General features: G+C 42.1%; 1 protein-coding gene across 1 annotated transcript in view; it reads left to right on the forward strand.

Annotated features, from left to right (window-relative positions):
* The first annotated feature begins 304 nt into the window (after nucleotides 1-304).
* The window catches only part of TET1 (tet methylcytosine dioxygenase 1), a 56672-nt gene continuing 38529 nt past the window's right edge, over nucleotides 305-18447 (forward strand). The window contains exons 1-2 of the mRNA XM_058671915.1: nucleotides 305-525; nucleotides 752-815. The gene's annotated coding sequence lies outside the window, so the exon portion shown is untranslated. The remainder of the gene's footprint in view (nucleotides 526-751; nucleotides 816-18447) is intronic.

The following is an 18447-nucleotide window of genomic DNA, read 5'->3' on the forward strand; positions in this document are numbered from 1 at the left end:
AGAGCAGGGTACCCCCTCCCCCTGCGCGGACCTGCCCTGGGAGTCGCCGGAGAGGTTACTAATCGGGGAGACTCCGCCATCGATCCGATGGCTGTGACCTGGGGATTGGTGTGCATTGTTTCTGCTGAAGCCTCCTGTGATTTCGGCGCGACCAGATCCTCTGCGGCGAACTCCATGTCGCAGCTTGTGGCTGCCTGTGTCCTGTGGTGAGAGCTGAGCCACACAGGAGATCCTTTGTCTAGGAAGGGCTAGGCTGAGAAGATCACTTTGGAGTTGCTAAGCTCTGCATTGCCATTGGCTGCACTCTTTGTGGGGCTGTTTTTGCAAAAGGCATGCCCAGCACGTCTACAGTGCTGGCAGGCCAGGGCTGCCTTTAAACACCATGATAATAATACCAAAAAGCAGTTTGCACGAGTGCTCCACTGTAGCCGCTTCCTCTGCAGAAGCAAGCAAGATGGCTACCTCGTGGGCTTCGCTGTGAAGAATGCAGAGGCTAATTAAGACAGACTTTAAGGGGAAAAAAGGGTATTTCCCGACTTCATCTTTATGCAAGGGTTTTTTCAGTGACTTTGAAAGTGTGCATTTTACATAAGCTCCTTAGGTGCTGCTTGGCAAACATGTTGATGATTTTAAATGGTATAAGTAGTTTTACAGAGACATACTCAGAAATTTGGGGGGAGTGGGAACTAATATATATATATATTTTTTATTGAAATGAAGGCTCATTTTTGCAACTTGATTTTTTTTTTAGGTTATAAAGGAAAACAAGAGGCCCCAGAGGGAAAAGAAGCCCAAAGTTTTAAAGGTAATCAGCTGTTGATTAAATACTATTTATTTTTTTTCCATTTCATATAATTTTTTTTTTTTTTGTCATTTGGGAGTAAATCTGAAGTATAGTGGATATGGATTCTCCCTGATTTTCAGTAGATAAATGCATTTTCACTCAAGTCAAATGTTTTTTGAGTGGGGGGTTGCTGCATAATGTACACAGTAGCATCCTTTATTTTCAACTCCATGCAAGTCTGCAGAAGGCAAAGTTTATTTGCAGAGTATTGTGACTAAAATTCATTTTTCCTTGTAGCATCTGCATTTGTTATGTTGCACCAGTGTGTAAACTTAAGCTCTTTGGGAGAATGGCACTGTTTGAAGTTGACAGCTCTGATCCATTGTGATTTCAATAGACCTTCCATTAAATGCTGTTTGAAAATGTGTGAGTTTTTTTTTTTTTTAATCCAGAGAAAAAGGGTCCTTCGAGATTTTAGTTCAGCTTAAAATGTATAAGTCATTGAAATCTTCCAGCCAAATTATGTAGGCTTAATCCCAAATTTTCATGGTATCATATTTTAATTTGGACATCAGGGATCTTAAGGAATATGCATGCTCATTTTTATTTTGCCTGGTGACAATTTAGCAGTAACCTAAATCAGTTATAAGGTAGCAATCCATGTTATGAGCTTTGTACAGTACTTAGAAGGGTTAATTTAAAAGCATATGGCATCACTAAAAGTTCAAGGCTAGCTTTAGCCTAGCAAATAGGTGCTTGTATGTTTAAAGTTTCAAGTGGGAAATTGTTGTTCTAAACATTACCAACTTTAGGCAACCTTTTAATTCAAACATTAAGCAATGAAATTGATATTATATACATCGAACTGTAAATATTTTGATTTGATCATAGCTTTTCTTGGCAAAGAAAGTTTTAGCCATGACAGAGTAACAACATGTTGAACTACAAATGTGGCAGAATTTTCTCACATTCGTTTCCCCCCATTGTGTATCTTGAAAATGTTGACATGAAGAGCCAAACCTTGCATGGCTTTCTCATTTGTCTGATCACCTTGATCTTCTATTTCCTGTGTGCACCCAGTGTGACTATGTACATGTCTCATCAACCAAGAAGTATTTATTGAATCTTTACCACATAGTTACCCATATGTTAGACACTAGGAAGTGAATGAAATTGGTTGGCACAAAATCTGAGTGAATTTGGACAAATACAATAATGATCATTTTCTTTTTAAATAATAAATATTTGGGAGGCAGAGGAAGACAGACCAAGCAACCATGCTCTGGGTCATTCCCAACAGAGACTGGGAACTTGATTCAGGTCTCCTGTGTGGGTGTCAAGAGCCCAGGCACTTACGTCATCGCCTGCTGCTTCCCAGGTGTGCACAGGTAGGAAGCTGGAGTCAACAGCCAGAGCCTAGAATTAAATCAGGACACTCCTAGGTGGGATGTAGATTTTCCTCTTTCTTTTTTGTTTAAGATTTATTTTTCCTTACTCAAAAGAGGGCTAGAGATTCCATTTATTGATTCACTCCTTGTGTGGCTGCAGTGGCTGAAATTGGGCCAGTCCAAAGCCAGGAATTTCTTCTGGGTCTCCCTCATGGGTACAGGAGCACAAGGCTTTGGCCCATCCTCTGCTGCTTTCCCAGACACATTATTAGTAGGGAAAAAGAGAGAGCTGTGGGTTGACAGCATTTATAACTAATGGCTTAACACATTAGGCCACAACACTGACCCTCATGTGGGCTTCACAACTGCTAGAGTAGATTTATGCTTTTGTTTTTCTGCATACTGATTCATCCTTCCCCTTTCCCAATGATAGGAGTGACTTTGCAATAGCCTTATCTAGATTTTCTGATCTCTCTCTTTAAATATAAATGTGCTGATTTTATTTTATTTTTAAAGGTAAGTTATTTTTATTGGAAAGCAAGATATACAGAGAGAAACAGAGATAGAGAAAAGATCCTCCATCCACCAGTTCACTCCCCACGTGGCCAAGCTGGAGCCAAGCTGATTCAAAGTCTGGAGCCAGGAGCCTCCTCCAGCTCTCCCATGCAGTTGCAGGGTCCCAAGGCTTTGGGCCATCCTCTACTGCTTTCCCAGGCCACAAGCAGGGAGCTGGATGGGAAATAGAGCAGCTGGGACACCAACCAGCACCCATATGGGATCCCAGGTGTGCAACGTGATGATTTAGCCAGTATGCTGTCGCACCACGTCCCATGTCCATTTTATTTATTTGAAAGGCAGAATTACAAAGATTCCATCTGCTAGTTTGCTCTTCAAATGACCGCAATGCCCAGGGATGGACCAGGCAGAAGCAGGGTGCCTGGGACTCTCTCAGGGTTTGGTACATGGATGACTTGGATATCTTCCACTGCCTTCCAAGTGCAGCACTAGAAAAATGCATCCAGAAGTGGAGCAGTCAAGACTTGAAATGATGCTTGGATGTAGGAAGCCAACATCACAAGTAGTGGCTTAGCTCACTTACCACAGTATCAGCCTGGTGATCTCTTTCTGTACTTGATGCATTGGTATGACCACTTTCGGCATTTAAAAACAAGCTTTAGGGCCTGGCACCGTGGCCTAGCAGCTAAAGTCCTCGCCTTGAAAGCCGCGGGATCCCATATGGGCGCCGGTTCTAATCCCGGCCAGCTCCACTTCCCATCCAGCTCCCTGCTTGTGGCCTGGGAAAGCAGGAGAGGACAGCCCAATGCATTGGGACCCTGCACCCGCGTGGGAGGCCCGGAAGAGGTTCCTGGTTCCTGGCTTCGAATCAGCACAACACCACCCGTTGCGGCTCACTTGGGGAGTGAATCATCGGACGGAAGATCTTCCTCTCTGTCTCTGCTCCTCTGTGTATATCTGGCTGTAATAAAATGAATAAATCTTTAAAAAAAAAAAACAAGCTTTATTGATTTACTTAATTATGTATGTATGTATTTGAAAGACAGAGTTACAGAGAGATAGACACATACATAGAAAGAAGTCTTCCATCCTCTGGTTTACTCCTCAGATGACTACGATAGCCAGCACTGGGCCAGGCTGTAGCCAAGAGCCAGAAACTCCTCCCACCTCTCTCCCACGGATAGCTGGTACCCAGGCACTTGGGTCACCTTCCACTGCTTTTTACAGGCACATTAGCAGAGAGCTGCTTTGAAAGTAGAGTGTCTGCGATACGAGTCATCAGGCATCATAGGCAGTAGCTTTACCCGCTTTGCAACCATGCCAGCCCCTACCTCAGGCGTTTTTGTCTTGAATTCTTCACATGCGGAATAATTATAGTTTTCCTGTTATAGACCCTCAGGCTTGGGGAACAGTAGAAGAAACAGGCCACTTAAATGGATTTAGCTTTATTTTAACCTGGCAGTCGAGTCCCTCTTCCACCTTATAAACAACATTTTGGGAGTGCTGTTTAAATCCTATGTTTGTTTTGCTAGTCTATGGGTGTCTGTCACCTGGAATACGTTTCAGAAGTAAATATGCCATGTGTTGCTTTTGGGAATCATGGCAGTGAACTCTCTTTTGTTTTGAATCAAAACCATTTTTGCCTGTGGCTGGGTGAATTTAATCTGCCATCACAAGCAGCGATGAATGCTCGCTTACTGTCCACTATAGATGCTGAAGGTTGCCCAATAGTAGGAATTGGGCTTGTAAGAAAAAATCTTTTTGTTTTTCTGGTGTTGGCATTTAATACTATTTTTTAGAATATGTTATACATAATATTCTTCCAAGGAAAGGTTTAGTTCTTCACTGCACAGTAGAAATGTTGAACATTTTCCACAAACATAGAAGGGTATGTAGCCCAAACGGAAATGAAGTGAAAGAATGGGAATCTCTGAGTTAGGAAGGAGTATTGCAGAAGAATACAGCTTGCAGCTCGTCGGTGAGTTCCCACTGGATACTCTCCAGGAGGCTAACAGGTGACCATGTAAGTTTCTTTCATAATTCTCTTTGTACTTAGTGTTGACCAGAGGTTGAGTCTGCTTCCTTTGACTCTTGGCTTTTGTCTTTTCAAAGGTACTAGCATGTCTCTATCATCCACAAGGAAGTCATTGGATAGAACTTGATTAGGAAAAAAGGGAATAGAATTTGAGACTTGCTCCATCTCAGTCTAAGCTGAAAACCTAATCTAGCAATGGGACCAGATTTGACTGGAATATCTCCTATCTCTTCTCTTTAAGAAATCTGTTATACTTCAAAACTTAAAAATTAAAACTCTCAGATGCTTGACTAAAGAGTCTTCCTATGGGTTGGGTGACAGTTTTCAATTTCGCTAAGAAGAATGGGTATCAAATGATGGAGCTAGGGGTTGGTCGAGGAAGTCCAGCACCAGCTTCCCACCGGCACTATTGTTGATTACTAGGGACAGCAGCTCGTGAACTCTGCACTTGTAATGTTCATGTGGCTTGCCCAAACACTCACTGACCTTGGAAAACAAGTAACACAGCCACTTGGGATTAAGCAGAATGTGATGCAAGGATGATTTTTAAAAGGTGTTGCAGAGTTAAGGATAAAACCAGGCACGCCAAAGGACCGTGTGCGAGTGGAGGGAACAGGAACCAGGCTGAGCTGAGGTGGGTGGGAACAGGGAGCAGGGACTTTAGCTGTGGTGGGAGGTCACGGCACTCTCCTGCAAGGAGTGTAAGTGTAGGAGGTCAGTCTTGTGCAGAGAAAAATGGAAACTTGGTGCCTGGAAGAGGGCATGTCGGGTGGCATGAGCTACAGTTATGAGGTTGATCATACAGGCAAATCTGGGTAAAGAATCCATAAAGTTCCTCTAGTCTTTTTGTATCTCACCAGGAAGCTTCACATTATGTCAAATTTAACGCTATGGGCATCCTCAAGATAGGGACACATGTAGCTTACAATTGCATACTTCTGTAGGCAGCAAAGGGTGTTTACTATATAGTTGGTTATAAAATGTCATCAAAGTGATGATTTAGTGTTTGGATAAACTGAACAAAGAAATATGAAGAAATGTCAGGGGATACAAAGCCAGGAAACTGTCTATGGAGTTTGAGGATTAAAAATGCTGGCCACTGTTCTCTGTGCCCCTCCCCCGAGCCCTGCCATCCCTCTCCTGGTTTGGATAGAGGTTGTTGAGTGCTGGGGTGATAGGAGTGATGAAGGTCTCGAACCTGCATCTCCCCAGGAGAGGACAGAACATTGGCACACAGCTAAGTTTGTCCATCTTGAAAACGGGTTTTAAGCTGAGAATCAAATCATGGCTTACTTGTTCACACTTGGTCTTCACTGGCATGCTGTATGACATTAAGTACCATTAATGTCACTTTTGAACACTCCTTAATGGTCCTTTCAGAACACTGTTTTTATTAGCATTCAGTATAGGTTGTTTTTTTTTTTTTTTTTTTTTTGAGCACATACTGAATGCTGGGACTACAAAGATATATTAGACCAATATGCTCCTGTCAAATTGCAGACAAATAAATACTTCCCAATAGTGGTAAAGTCTCCAAAGCACACCACAAGTGCTTTTGGGGAGTAGGGTGGGTGCTGAGGGAACTGTGTTCAGTGTCATGAAAGCTCATCTCTCCGTGGGTGTGTTTGCATTATGTATACTACTGTTGATTGGAAAGGACTAAATTAAACATGATTGAATTACCCTGTTTATTCATGAAGTCCATTGAGCTATAAAAAACGGAACATAACAGAGTTGCTAAAGGTTTTTGTCTGTATGCTTAATCCACAATATCGTTTCAAGTAAAATAAGTAACTGGTAAAATAATTGTTTTCTGGAGCCTCCTTGAAACTGCAACATTCCATTACCTCTAGCAATATGTTGCAAATTTCAAAACTAAATTAAATAGTAAGTTTAACCTTTGTTCAGGGGGAAAAAAGTTCCATTTCAGTGGTGTACTTCAAAGTCCTAAGCAACTCATGCTAGATTTCTAGATGTAGAATAGGCTAGTGGAGGAAAGTTTTGGAGTGAGTGGTGACAATAAGCACAAAGGGATACAAGTTAAAACACAACACACACACACACACACACACGAAGTTATTTTCAGAATACAGAAAGTTCCTATCAGTTTATTAATTTAGTTTGTTGACTCAACACATGGTCCTTATTTTGCTCATTATGTCATAAACTGGCAACCACTATTAAAGACGTGTGCTCACGCATCAGTGTTTATTCACACGATCAAAGCAACATATGGGGCTTCTGGTTTGCATACCCGGAACGTGTAATACAGCATACAGAGATGATCACACCGATTTCAGCGCTTGTTCCGCACCATGTCAGCTCCGGCACACTCACTGGGGCATGTATATTTCCAGTAACTCAAAACTTAGGTCCATTCCATGATTTCTAGGAATGATCTCAAATACAGAATGAGTAGATGAAAGCCTAGTGGGGTTGGATGGGCTTGAGGAAAATTTCATTCAGGCTACAAAGTCTGTTGAAATTTTCCTAGTCCACAAAAGAACATATGCCTCGTGTCTTGAATACATATGCTCAGACTGTGCGTGTGTTTGAGTAGTGCTGAATCCAAATTTCTGAGCTCTACATTCCTCTTCAGTAGATGTCCGTACACTGACTAAAATGTGTTCCTGAGAGATTGAAATTAACCAAATCACTGCTGATTGTATTTGACCTGTATAAAGTAATACTGTTCTCCCCCCGAATAATGCATTTCATGGTAGATTCTTTTTCAGTGTCCATATCATTTATTTTTATACTTTCAAAAATGTGATGGCATAATTGCCAAAGTAAGAGAATAAAGAGTATCTTTTTTTAAACCTGATGCTGTTTCACAGTTCTACATGCTGTAGTATTTACCACTGAGGTAAATGCACATAAAAAGTTGCTGAAGGAAGAGACATGGAAGCTTTACAAACCATGTTTCAAATTGAGTGTTGTTACATGAATTTCATTTTTTGTAACAATGTTTATTTTACTTAAGTAAATTGTAATTGATTATTTCAAATACATAGGTATACATTTATTAAAATTTGATATGTCTGTATGTACACATTAAGTCATAAAATCATGGTACAGGGGCCCGATGTAAAGGCTCAATTAGCTAATCCTCCCCTTGCATGCGCTCGGATCCCACATGTCCTGCATGCTCCGCTTCTTACCCAGCTCCTTGCTTACGACTGAGAAAAACAGCAGAGGATAGCCCAAAGCCTTGGGACCCTGTTCTTAAGTCGGATATCTGGAAGAAGTTCCTGACTCCTGGCTTCGGTTCAGTACGACTCAGTTCTGGCTGTTGCGGCCATCTGGGGAGTGAACTAGTGGATGGAAAATCTCTGTCTGTCTCTCCTTCTCTTTGTAAATATGCTTTTCCAATGAAAATAAATCAGTGTTTCAAAAAGTAATTATGATACAGTTGAATGAACTGAGACCACAAAGTGTTTCAAAAAGCTTTTTTATATACTAACCTCTGAGAAGTGGTAGAATATCTGAAAAACTAATGTTATTAATATTTATTCAAGTACATCCTTTTATATAAAGATGTATTATTTATTTGAAAGGTAAAGTTACATAGAGGGACAATGAAAGAGATAAAAGCGATTTTCCATTTGCTGTTTCACTACCCACATTTCTGCAACGACCACAACTGGGCTGCTGTGAAGCCAGGAGACAGAAGCTTCTCAGGTCTCCCACATTGGTTTCGGGGTCCAAGCAGTTGGGCCATCCTTCAGTGCTTTCCCAGGCCATTGCTAGGGAGCTGGATCAGAAGTGGAGCTGCCAGAATCGAACAGATGCTTATGTAGGATGCTGGCACACAGCAGGAGGAGGATTAAGCTGCTGGCCCACAGTACTGCCCCATGTTTACTTTTTAATTATTTGAACGGCAGAGTGACAGATATCCAGGGATCTTCCAGCCATGCACCTCACTATCGGATGTGGGAATCCCAAGTGACAGTGTCTTAATCACTCTGTCAAAAGCCTGCTCACTAGCTAAGATTTTAGAAGTTGAACATATGAACTTACAGGCAGCAGCTCAATGCACTACGCCACACGCTAGCTCTCAAAAAATGGATGTTAAGCAACTGAAGGTATTTTACTTTATTTTAGAACAACTTGTTAGTTGTTGTTCATCCAATAGCCTTGTATTCTAGACTTATTTTAGATGTAACTTCTTGAAAAAGTAGAACACATGTACCTGATTTGTTCTCAACATTTCTATTTTCCAATGCCACACAGATATTTAGTGCTTGTGATTGATTTTTGTTTTAAACTTTTATTATGCCTCATTGTGGTATAAACATTGAACCAAAGGAAGGAACATGACCTTTAATATCGCACAACCCTGGGTGTTAACCCTGCTTTTTGCTTTTATTGATTTGTGGTGGAGGGAAGTTAAATGATTTCTCCAAGAACTATTTTCATTATCTGTAGATTGAGAACAGGCACTAACCCACAGGATCATTCAGTAGGATACACGATTTGTGACTTATTCATCTCAATAAATGGCAGTTGTTAATGATTTATTTATTTGTATTCCAAAGGCAGAGTCAGAGAAAGGTCTTTGATTTGCTGGGTCACTCCCCAAGCCACTGAAATCGGCAGCTTTAAACTCTGTCAGGCTTTCATGGAGGTGACAGTGTAGCAAGCACTTGGGCCATCTTCTGCTCCATCCACTGGTACATTAGTATGGATCAGAATAGGAAGAGCATAGGGAACTTGAATCTGCATTCATGGGAGTGTTTCAGGCAGCAGCTTCACCGGCTTTATCTTTGTTTTATCCTTTATCCTTGTTTATCCTTGATGGTTAGCGCTTGAACACGGAACAGCAGTCACTTCTGCTTCCCATAGTTTCTCAAAGGATGCCTGTCTCTACAACTTGGTGAATTTGTCAATTTGGTTAATGATTCAATTAATGCTTTTCATGGTCCAGGGTTATTCAGTTAGGCCTGCCTGAACTATAGATGTTAATGTAATAACCATCTGAGTGTATAGGAGAAACCATTTCCTCAGATCATCAAGCCAGTCTTAAGAGTCTCTTTCATAAATTGCTATGGAAATAAGGGTGCATTTCTTTAATGTAATTTATTTGTTTATCTATATTTCTCCTTATAAAACCCGTGCCCATATGGGATCCAGCCATGTGCATAACTATAATTTTAGCTGCTAGGCTAGCGCACCAGGCCTTCTATATTTTTTATCTTGGTATGTAATTCATACATACATCACAACTTGCTCCATTGATTTATAGATTTAGTGGCTTTTTGTATATTCACAGTTATACGTCTACTGCCATGACCCATTTCAGAACGCTAAACTTGCCCTCTGGGCTGTATTCTTCCCTGGAGCTGTCGCCACCTAATTCCTTCATGCATCCTCACCCTGGTCAACTGCCAAACCACTTTCTGGCTCTGTGACTTTGCCCATTCTAGAGGTTGGAATGAAATCATGGCATTCATGTTAGTTTGTGATATGTTTCTTTCACTTGGCATGACCTTTTCAATGTTTACCTATGTTGTAACAAGTGACACAGTGTCTTCATCCTCCACTCCACCCCCGAATAATGCTCTATTGGTCGTGTATGCCATACTGTGGTTGTTGAGTCCTGAGTGGAAGGCTATTTGGTTTTGGTTTTGGTTTTTGTCTCCGGCCTTTCACAGACAGGCTTTTGGATGGACGTATGTTTCCATTTCTCTGGGGTCCACTTTTACAGAGTGGAATCACTAGGTCATGTGCTCATTCTATATTTAACTTTTCGGGGAACTGCCAGGCATCTCCTAAGCAGCTGCAGCATTTTGTATTCCCACTAGCAATGTAGGAGTGATCCAATTCCTCTACATCCTGGCCCACACTTGTTAATGTCTATCTTAAAAGTTGTTTTAGCCCTGTTTGGGAGTAGGCAAATTTGCATTTCAGATGACTAATGATATTCAACTTTATTTCTACTTATTGGCCAGTGAATATCTTCTTTTGAAAACTTTCTGTTCATTTTCTTTTCTTTTTTTAAGATTTATTCTATTTTTATTTGAAAGTCGTATATACAGAGAAGAGAGACAGAGAGGAAGATCTTGTGTCCATTGATTCACTCCCCAAAGTTGCCACAAAGGCCAGGGCTCTACCAATCTGAAGCCAGGAGCCCAGAGCCTCTTCTGCTGTCTCTTACAGGTGCAGGGTCCCAAGGCTTTAGGCCATCCTAGATTGTTTTCCCAGGCCACAAGCAGGGAGTGGAATGGGAAGTTGGGGCCACCAGAATTAGAACCAATGTCCATATGGCATACCAGTGCATGTAAGACCAGGACTTTGCCACTAGGCTAGCACGCTGGGCCCTTTGTTCATTTTCAAATTGAGCTATTGACTCTTTTCTGTTGTGTTTTGCTGGATTTTGTGTATCCTACATACTTGTCTCTTATCAGATGTGTGACTTGAAAATATTTTCGCCTATTCTGTGGCTGACCTTTCTGTGCTCAAGTGTTCTCTGAAACACAAACATTTTAAATGTTATTTTCAGTTCGGGGCTTTCTGTGCTTGCTAGTGCATCTATTACCCTAACGTCTTTAGTTAAGTTAGAATCTTAGAAGGTAGAGTGTGAGAGTCTAGATTCTATCCTTCACAGACGAATATCTGACTCTCCAAAGAATTTGTTGAAATAATATTCTTTCTCTATTGAGTTGTCTTAACATTCAGCACATGGTTGTTTTCCTTGGATTTATTTATTTCAAAAAGTTACAGGGGCGGGGGTGGTGGAGACAAAGAGATCTTGCATCTGCTGCTTCACTTCCCAGATGGCTCCAATGGTTATGTCTGGGCCAGGCTGAAGCTGGAAGCCAGAGGGCTTCATCTGGCCCTCCCACCTGGATGGCAGGAAGCTCATATTGTGCTGCTCTTTCCAGGTCATTAGCAGGGAGCTGGATTGGAAGTGAGAACCAGGACCCCCATAAGGGGTTATAGAGTTGCAGGTGGCAGTTTTACCCGCCAAACTAAAATGTCTGGCCCTCGCCACACTATTTCATTTTATTTTTATAAGCTGCTTACGATTTATTTTATTTTGGATCATCCTCTGATAATTTTCCAAGGTACAAGAAGAGAGCTGGAAGCAAAGTGGAGCAGCTGGAACCTGGGCTCATATGAGATATTAGTGCCACAGGTGGAGGACAAGTCTGCCACTTGGTCAGGCCCTACAATATTCTATTTTGAAAGATCTGTTTTATTTATTTGAAAGGTAGAGTGACAAAGATTGAAAGAAGGAGGGAGAATTTTCATCAGTTGGTTCAGTGTCCAAATAGACATGAAGGTCAGGGGTGAGCTAGGCTGAAGCCAGGAACCAGTAACTCCGTCTGATTCTCCAAATTGGATGGCAATGGTCCAAGGACTTGGATCAGGCATCTTGTCGTGGACTGGTTTGAATGTGGAATTTCTGTACCGTGTCCCAGGCAGCAGCTTAACCCGATACCCCAGAATGTTGGCCTCATATTCATTTTTTAAAATACATATCTATTAGGTTGTTTGTATTGCTGAAAAATGTTTCAATGTGAGAATGTACCACATCTTATTTAGCCATTGTTTGTAGTTTGACATCAGAATTATTTCCAATTTTTCTCTGAATAATGGTGCTGGTAACATCCATGTACACGAGTTTTTGGTGTGGACGTAGGTTTTCATTTCTCTTGAACCAATAGTTAAAAGTGGAAATGCTGAGTAATGGGAGTAGGTGGATGAATCTCTACCAGCAATTAGGAAATTTCAATTGCTCCACATTTTTTTCAGGATTTGGTATTGGCAACTTTTAAAATTTTGACATCTTAATGATTTTTTCCCTTCAAAATGGTACCTATTGTATGATTATAATATGCGGTCAAATTTATTTTTGAATAACATTCTAACCTGAAAATAATAGGCTGTGTCTAATTACAAAACATTGTTTTAAAAAAGCTATGCTAGGGTCTGGCACAGTAGCCTAGTGGCTAAAGCCCTCATCTTGCATGTACCTGGATCCCATTAGAGCCCCAGTTCATGTCCCAGCTTTTCCACTTCCCTTCCAGCTCTTTGGCTGTGGCCCGGGAAAGCAGTGGAAAATGGCCTAAAGTCCTAGGACCCTGCACCAGCACTGGAGACCTAGAAGAGGCTCCTGGCTTTAGACTGGCTCAGCTTCAGCTGTTGTGGCCACTTGGGGAGTGAGCCAGTAGATTTCTTTCTCCTTCTCTCTGTCAATCTGACTCTCCAATTAAAAAAAAATAATAAATCTAATCAATAAAAAAGGTTTTTCACCATTGTTACAGGTTATTTCTTTATTTAATTGAAAGGTTTAAGAGAGAGAGAAAGGGACAAAGAGATCTTCTAACTGATTTACTCCGTAAATAGCAATAAGCACTGGTGCTGGGCCAGTACAAACTAGGAGCCAGGTCCTTCTAGATCTCATGCGTCTAGCGGCTCAAGAACTTGGGGCATCTTCTGCTGCTTTCCCAGGCACATTAGCGGTTATGTGAGTCAGAAGTGAAGCAGTCAGGACTTGAATTGTCCCTATATGGGATATTGGCACTGTAGTGATGGTTTAATTTGCTATACCATGGTGTTGGCCCCTATAGATTGCTGAGAATATTATATAACGTATGATGATCCTGTGTAGTCGTGATCCTGTAATTAAAGTATGAGGTGGAATAAAGTAGGAAAAGTGTGATTTTGCTTTGTTCTATTAAATTGATATAGATATCTATTTTTTCTGTTTTTAAAATATATTTTTATTGGGCCCGGCGGCGTGGCCTAGCAGCTAAAGTCCTCGCCTTGAAAGCCCCGGGATCCCATATGGGCGCCGGTTCTAATCCCGGCACCTCCATCCAGTTCCCTGCTTGTGGTCTGGGAAAGCAGTTGAGGACGGCCCAATGCATTGGGACCCTGCACCCGCGTGGGAGACCCGGAAGAGGTTCCTGGTCCCGGCATCGGATTGGTGCATACCGGTCCGTTGCGGCTCACTTGGGGAGTGAAACATCGGACTGAAGATCTTCCTCTCTGTCTCTCTTCCTCTTTGTATATCTGGCTTTCCAATAATAATAAAATCTAAAAATATTTCTTTTTATTTTGAATTTTGAATTATGTGGTACAATTTCGTATAGGCTGGGATTCCCCCCAACTCCCACCTCTCCGACAGATTTTCCCCACTTTACTACAATAGTTTAGTCCTTCATAAGGAATCATAATTCTATCAGTCTCTTATTAAAGTGAACCCTGACATTGTTGATACAGACAATGTCAGACAGTCCAGCATCCCATTGTCTACACATGTCCAACAGTTTCATTGGGAATCCATCTTTCGTCTGGATGCAGGGATGCATGTTCATCCCTGCATGCAACAGCCAGAGCTGAGCCAATCCAAAGCCAGGGGTCGGGAGCTTCTTCCGGGTCTCCCATGTTGGTGCAGGGTCTCATGGCTGTGACCTGTCCTTGACTGCTTTCCTAGAATACAGGATGGGAAGTGGAGATGCCAGGATTAGAACTGGTGCCCATATGGGATCCCAGCAAGTACAAGACATGGACCTTAGGCATGGGCTACTGTGCCAAGCTCTTGGCTCAGAACTTAAGTCTCTCCCACCCACATGGCATGTCCAGAGGGTTCCTAATGACTGCTTCCTGATTCGGCTCTAGTTGTACCTGGCTTACACAGAGCGAACCAGTGAATGGAAGATCTCTCATTCTGTTTGTCTGTCTCTCTGTGCATTTCAAAGATATAGAAAAGGGGCCCTCACCTTGAATACGCCAGGATCCCATATGGGCACCGGTTCTAATCCCAGAAGCCCCGCTTCCCATCCAGCTCCCTACTTGTGGCCTGGGAAAGCAGTCAAGGACAGCCCAAAGCCTTGGGACCCTGCACCCGCATGGGAGACCTGGAGGAAGTTCCTGGCTCCTAGGTTCATTGTGGTCATTTGGGGAGTGAATCGTCGGATGGAAGATCTCCTCTCTATATATCTGACTTTGCAATAAAAATAAATCTTAAAAAAACAAAAAAGAAAAAGCTTGTGCCATGAGAAAGACTTAATTTATTATTTACATAAGGTTATTAAAAATCTGAATAAAATAAAAAACATGGAAGATTCAAGAGTGAGTCTTTAAATACATGGTAGTTATTCAGTATCTGTCAAGTTCCAGTAAATGAATCCTTGGGTGAGAAAAGTGTCTTGGGAGAGGGACATGCACTGTGGGCCATGATAGATAGTGTTTGATTATTTTTATTTGGATCACACTTTGAATTTACAAAATCCTTGGCAAAAATAATGCAAAGAGTTACTTTATATCTTTTATGTGACCACAGTCCTCAAAGAGAAGGATTGACAAAGATCTTCCATCTGCTGGTTCACTCCCCAAGTGACCACAGAGGCCGCAGCTGAGCTGATCCAAGGCAAGGAGCCAGGAGCCAAAGATTTGAGTCATCCTCTACTGCTTTCCCAGGCCACAAGCAGGGAGCTGGAAAGGAAGTGGAGCAGCTACTTTCTTATATGAACTAGTGCCTTATATGGGATCCCAGCACATGCAAGGTGACGATTTAGCCACTAGGCTACCAGGCTGGACCCAAAAGCAAGTAGTGTAAACTCTGAATGTATACGTGGCCATGTTCCCCTCTTTGGGGTTAAATACTCAATATAGTGTCCCTCATTGCCTTTGGGTAACATATCTCTATAGTTTTCAAACTTTGGTTGTTCCTCATTGTTTCTCCTTCAGGAAATTGCCACTGGTTAGTCAGTTTGTGTAATGTCCTTGAGATTGCATTTGTTTGATCCTTTATCATGAAGGAATATGTGAATATGCATTTGAAAGAAGAATGTCTAACTAATATGCCTTTCTGAAGGTCTCACTTATGGGTCAACTTTATTTACTTGAGTATCTGTTAATTTTCTTTGTAAGATTTCTTTTTCCTTGGTTAACAAAGATATATTTTGCAGAGAGATACCTGGGAACTATGCAAGTGGCCTGTTTTCTATCCATTTTAAACACAAATCTTATTGATCATTCATCCACGGAATTTCAGTGTGCTGTGTAATAAGTGGTCGTTTTATATTTTCACACCTAGGCACATTAGCAGGAAGCAAAATGGAAAACAGAGCAGCTGGAACTCAAGAGACTGAAGCCAGCTTCTACATCTGTTAGTGAGATTTCTAGTAGAGGATTGTGATATATTATTTCTCTCACTTATTCATTCAACTACTGATTTCTTCGGTATTGAGTGAACAATTACTGCCTGTATTCATTGGGCTGTAATCCATTGTCAACAAACCTTTGGAAGGAAGGATTTGGGAAGAATGAGCAAGTTTGATTTGCCATGGCCTGCTCCATGCGATAAAATGGGGTAATAGGGACACCTGGATGGCAATGGCTCGCTGGACTGTTGCAGATTGCTTTTGTTTGTTTATTTGCTTGTTTGCTTGCTCATTTGGGTGCTTCAATGTGAAAGTTAGACAATCACTTCTTGGGGGGTTAATTCAGAGCTCCCTCATCTTCTCTCCCTGCACATGGACTTCTTGTCCTTGTGGATCTCTGCCCAACTTTGAGATCCTCTCAGTGGCTTAAGGCCCAAACAGATGGCCAATTCATACCTTAATTAACCACTAAGCTTATCGTGAGGGTGTTTGCATCAGAGCTGGTTTAGCCTCTGATGTGAGTGTCACATGATTAGTACATCCCTGTAGGCACCCAGGCAGAGAGTGGGCTGCCTAGAACCTGGCCTACCTCTGCCTCAACCTGAGGGATCCCATTTGTTTTATGTTGCAGAGTTCGTACTCCTAAGACTGGAGCCCAAGGTGACTTCCTGCTTCTGTTGAAGATATTATTTTGCACACTTGCTTTGCTTTCTAGTAGACAGAATATTGCTCTGTGATTTGTTTTCCGCTGCCACCTCAGATCCTTTTCCAGCAGTTTTTCGTGTGAATTTCAACCATGATTTATTCCCTCTCTGTGCTCAGCTGTTGCCATATTTCTCAGCTGAAGTCAACCCATGTCCACTTCCACACTGTTCCTGAAATAATGCCCACAACATGATATCGTCATTTGATCCGGTGTGATTTCATGTTACTTTGGAATGTCCTGAAAGTGTCTAGCCTCCAGTAGCTAGTCATTGTTCTCGAGGACTGGGCCAACCAACCCGCTGTAGTTGCTGTGTTTTTCAGCTGATTGTGAGGTAGAAGGTCTTGGAGTTTCTTGGACGCTGTCTTTACCGTGTTGCTCATTCTGGCGAGAGTCCTTTCTGGACCGTATTTAATCCAGCTCTTAGTTGCCTGTGATTGTGTTTTCCCAAGCTGTTGCCTTGAGTCTGTTTTGCAAGTAAAATACCAAGAGGCCTGGTAGGAATTGCTTCATGCTTAACATCCAAATGTCTAACATCTGCTCTGGATCCGCTGTGCAGGGCTTTGTGCTGTCAGAAATTCCGTTTATTTCCAATGCTGTTGACTCACTGGTTAGTGGGCATCAAAGTCATTGAAGAACACAACAGTAGGCTACCTGGTAATATTCCAGTTAGGTACAGAATAGAAGTGTTTCTAGAGTTAGCTGTAACTTCGTCATTCATACAAGAGAGGTGAGAAGAATCTAGTTTAGCAGAAAAATTCTGTGTGTTCACAGATGGGGAAATCTTATTTTCTGGTGTTATTTTTGTTTATTTTCATTAAAAGTCTCACTTGAGCTGTGTTGGTTTTTGTACCCTTCTCTAGTTGTATGATTTTTCTATTTCGTCTACTTTTTGAAAAAAGATTTATTTATTTATGGACCTGGTACAATGACTCAGTGCCTAAATTTTCACTTCGCACACTCCAGGATCCCATATGGGCACTGGTTCATGTCCCAGCATCTACTTCCCATCCAGCTCCCTGCTTGTGGCCTGGGAAAGCAGTAGAGGATGGCACAAAACCTTGGGACGCTGTGCCCATGTGGTAGACCCAGGAGAAGCTCTTGGATCCTGAGTTCAGCTCAGCTCAGCTCCAGCAGCTGAAGCCACTTTGGGAGTAAACCAATGGACAGAATGTCTCTGCATCTTTTTCTCTCTGTGAATCTGTTTTTCCAATTAAAATAAAATAAATCTTTTAAGGAAAAAATCTTTTATTGGACAGTCAGATATACAGAGAAGAGACGGGACAGAGAAAAAGATCTTCCATTTATTGATACACTCCCCAAGCAGCTGCAACTGCTGAAACTGCACCAATCCAAAACCAGGAGCCCAGAGCCTCCTCTGGATCTCCCACGTGGGTGCAGGGTCCCAGAGCTTTGAACTGTCTTTGACTGCTCTCCCAGGCCACAGTAGAAAGGTGGATGGGAAATGGGATCTTTATGGAATCCAGGCACTTGCAAGGTGAGGACTTCAGCTGCTAGGCTACACAGTGGGGCCAAGAGAAAGATCTCACAGGGTTAGACCAGGCCAATGCTAGGAGCAAATAAATCTATCTTTAGGTTCCTATATATGCAGCAGTATCGTAAGAATGTGTGTGATTGGTTGGCTCCTCCAGTGAGCACTACCAGCCAGGCATTTGTATTAGCTTATGTTCCCATTACTGTATTAATATTTATAGAAATTAGATCCTGGGCCCAGCTTGGTGGTCTAGCATCTAAAGTCCTCACCTTCATCCAGCCAGGACCCCATATGAGCGCTGGTTCTAATCCCAGCGGACTTGCTTCCCATCCGGTTCCTGGTTCCTGGCTCCTGGTTTCTGATTGGCACAGCACTGGCTGTTGCAGTCTCTTGGGGAGTGAAGCATCAG

Source organism: Ochotona princeps, chromosome 13, assembly GCF_030435755.1.
Source record: "Ochotona princeps isolate mOchPri1 chromosome 13, mOchPri1.hap1, whole genome shotgun sequence".
In the NCBI taxonomy this organism is placed as follows: Eukaryota; Metazoa; Chordata; class Mammalia; order Lagomorpha; family Ochotonidae; genus Ochotona; species Ochotona princeps.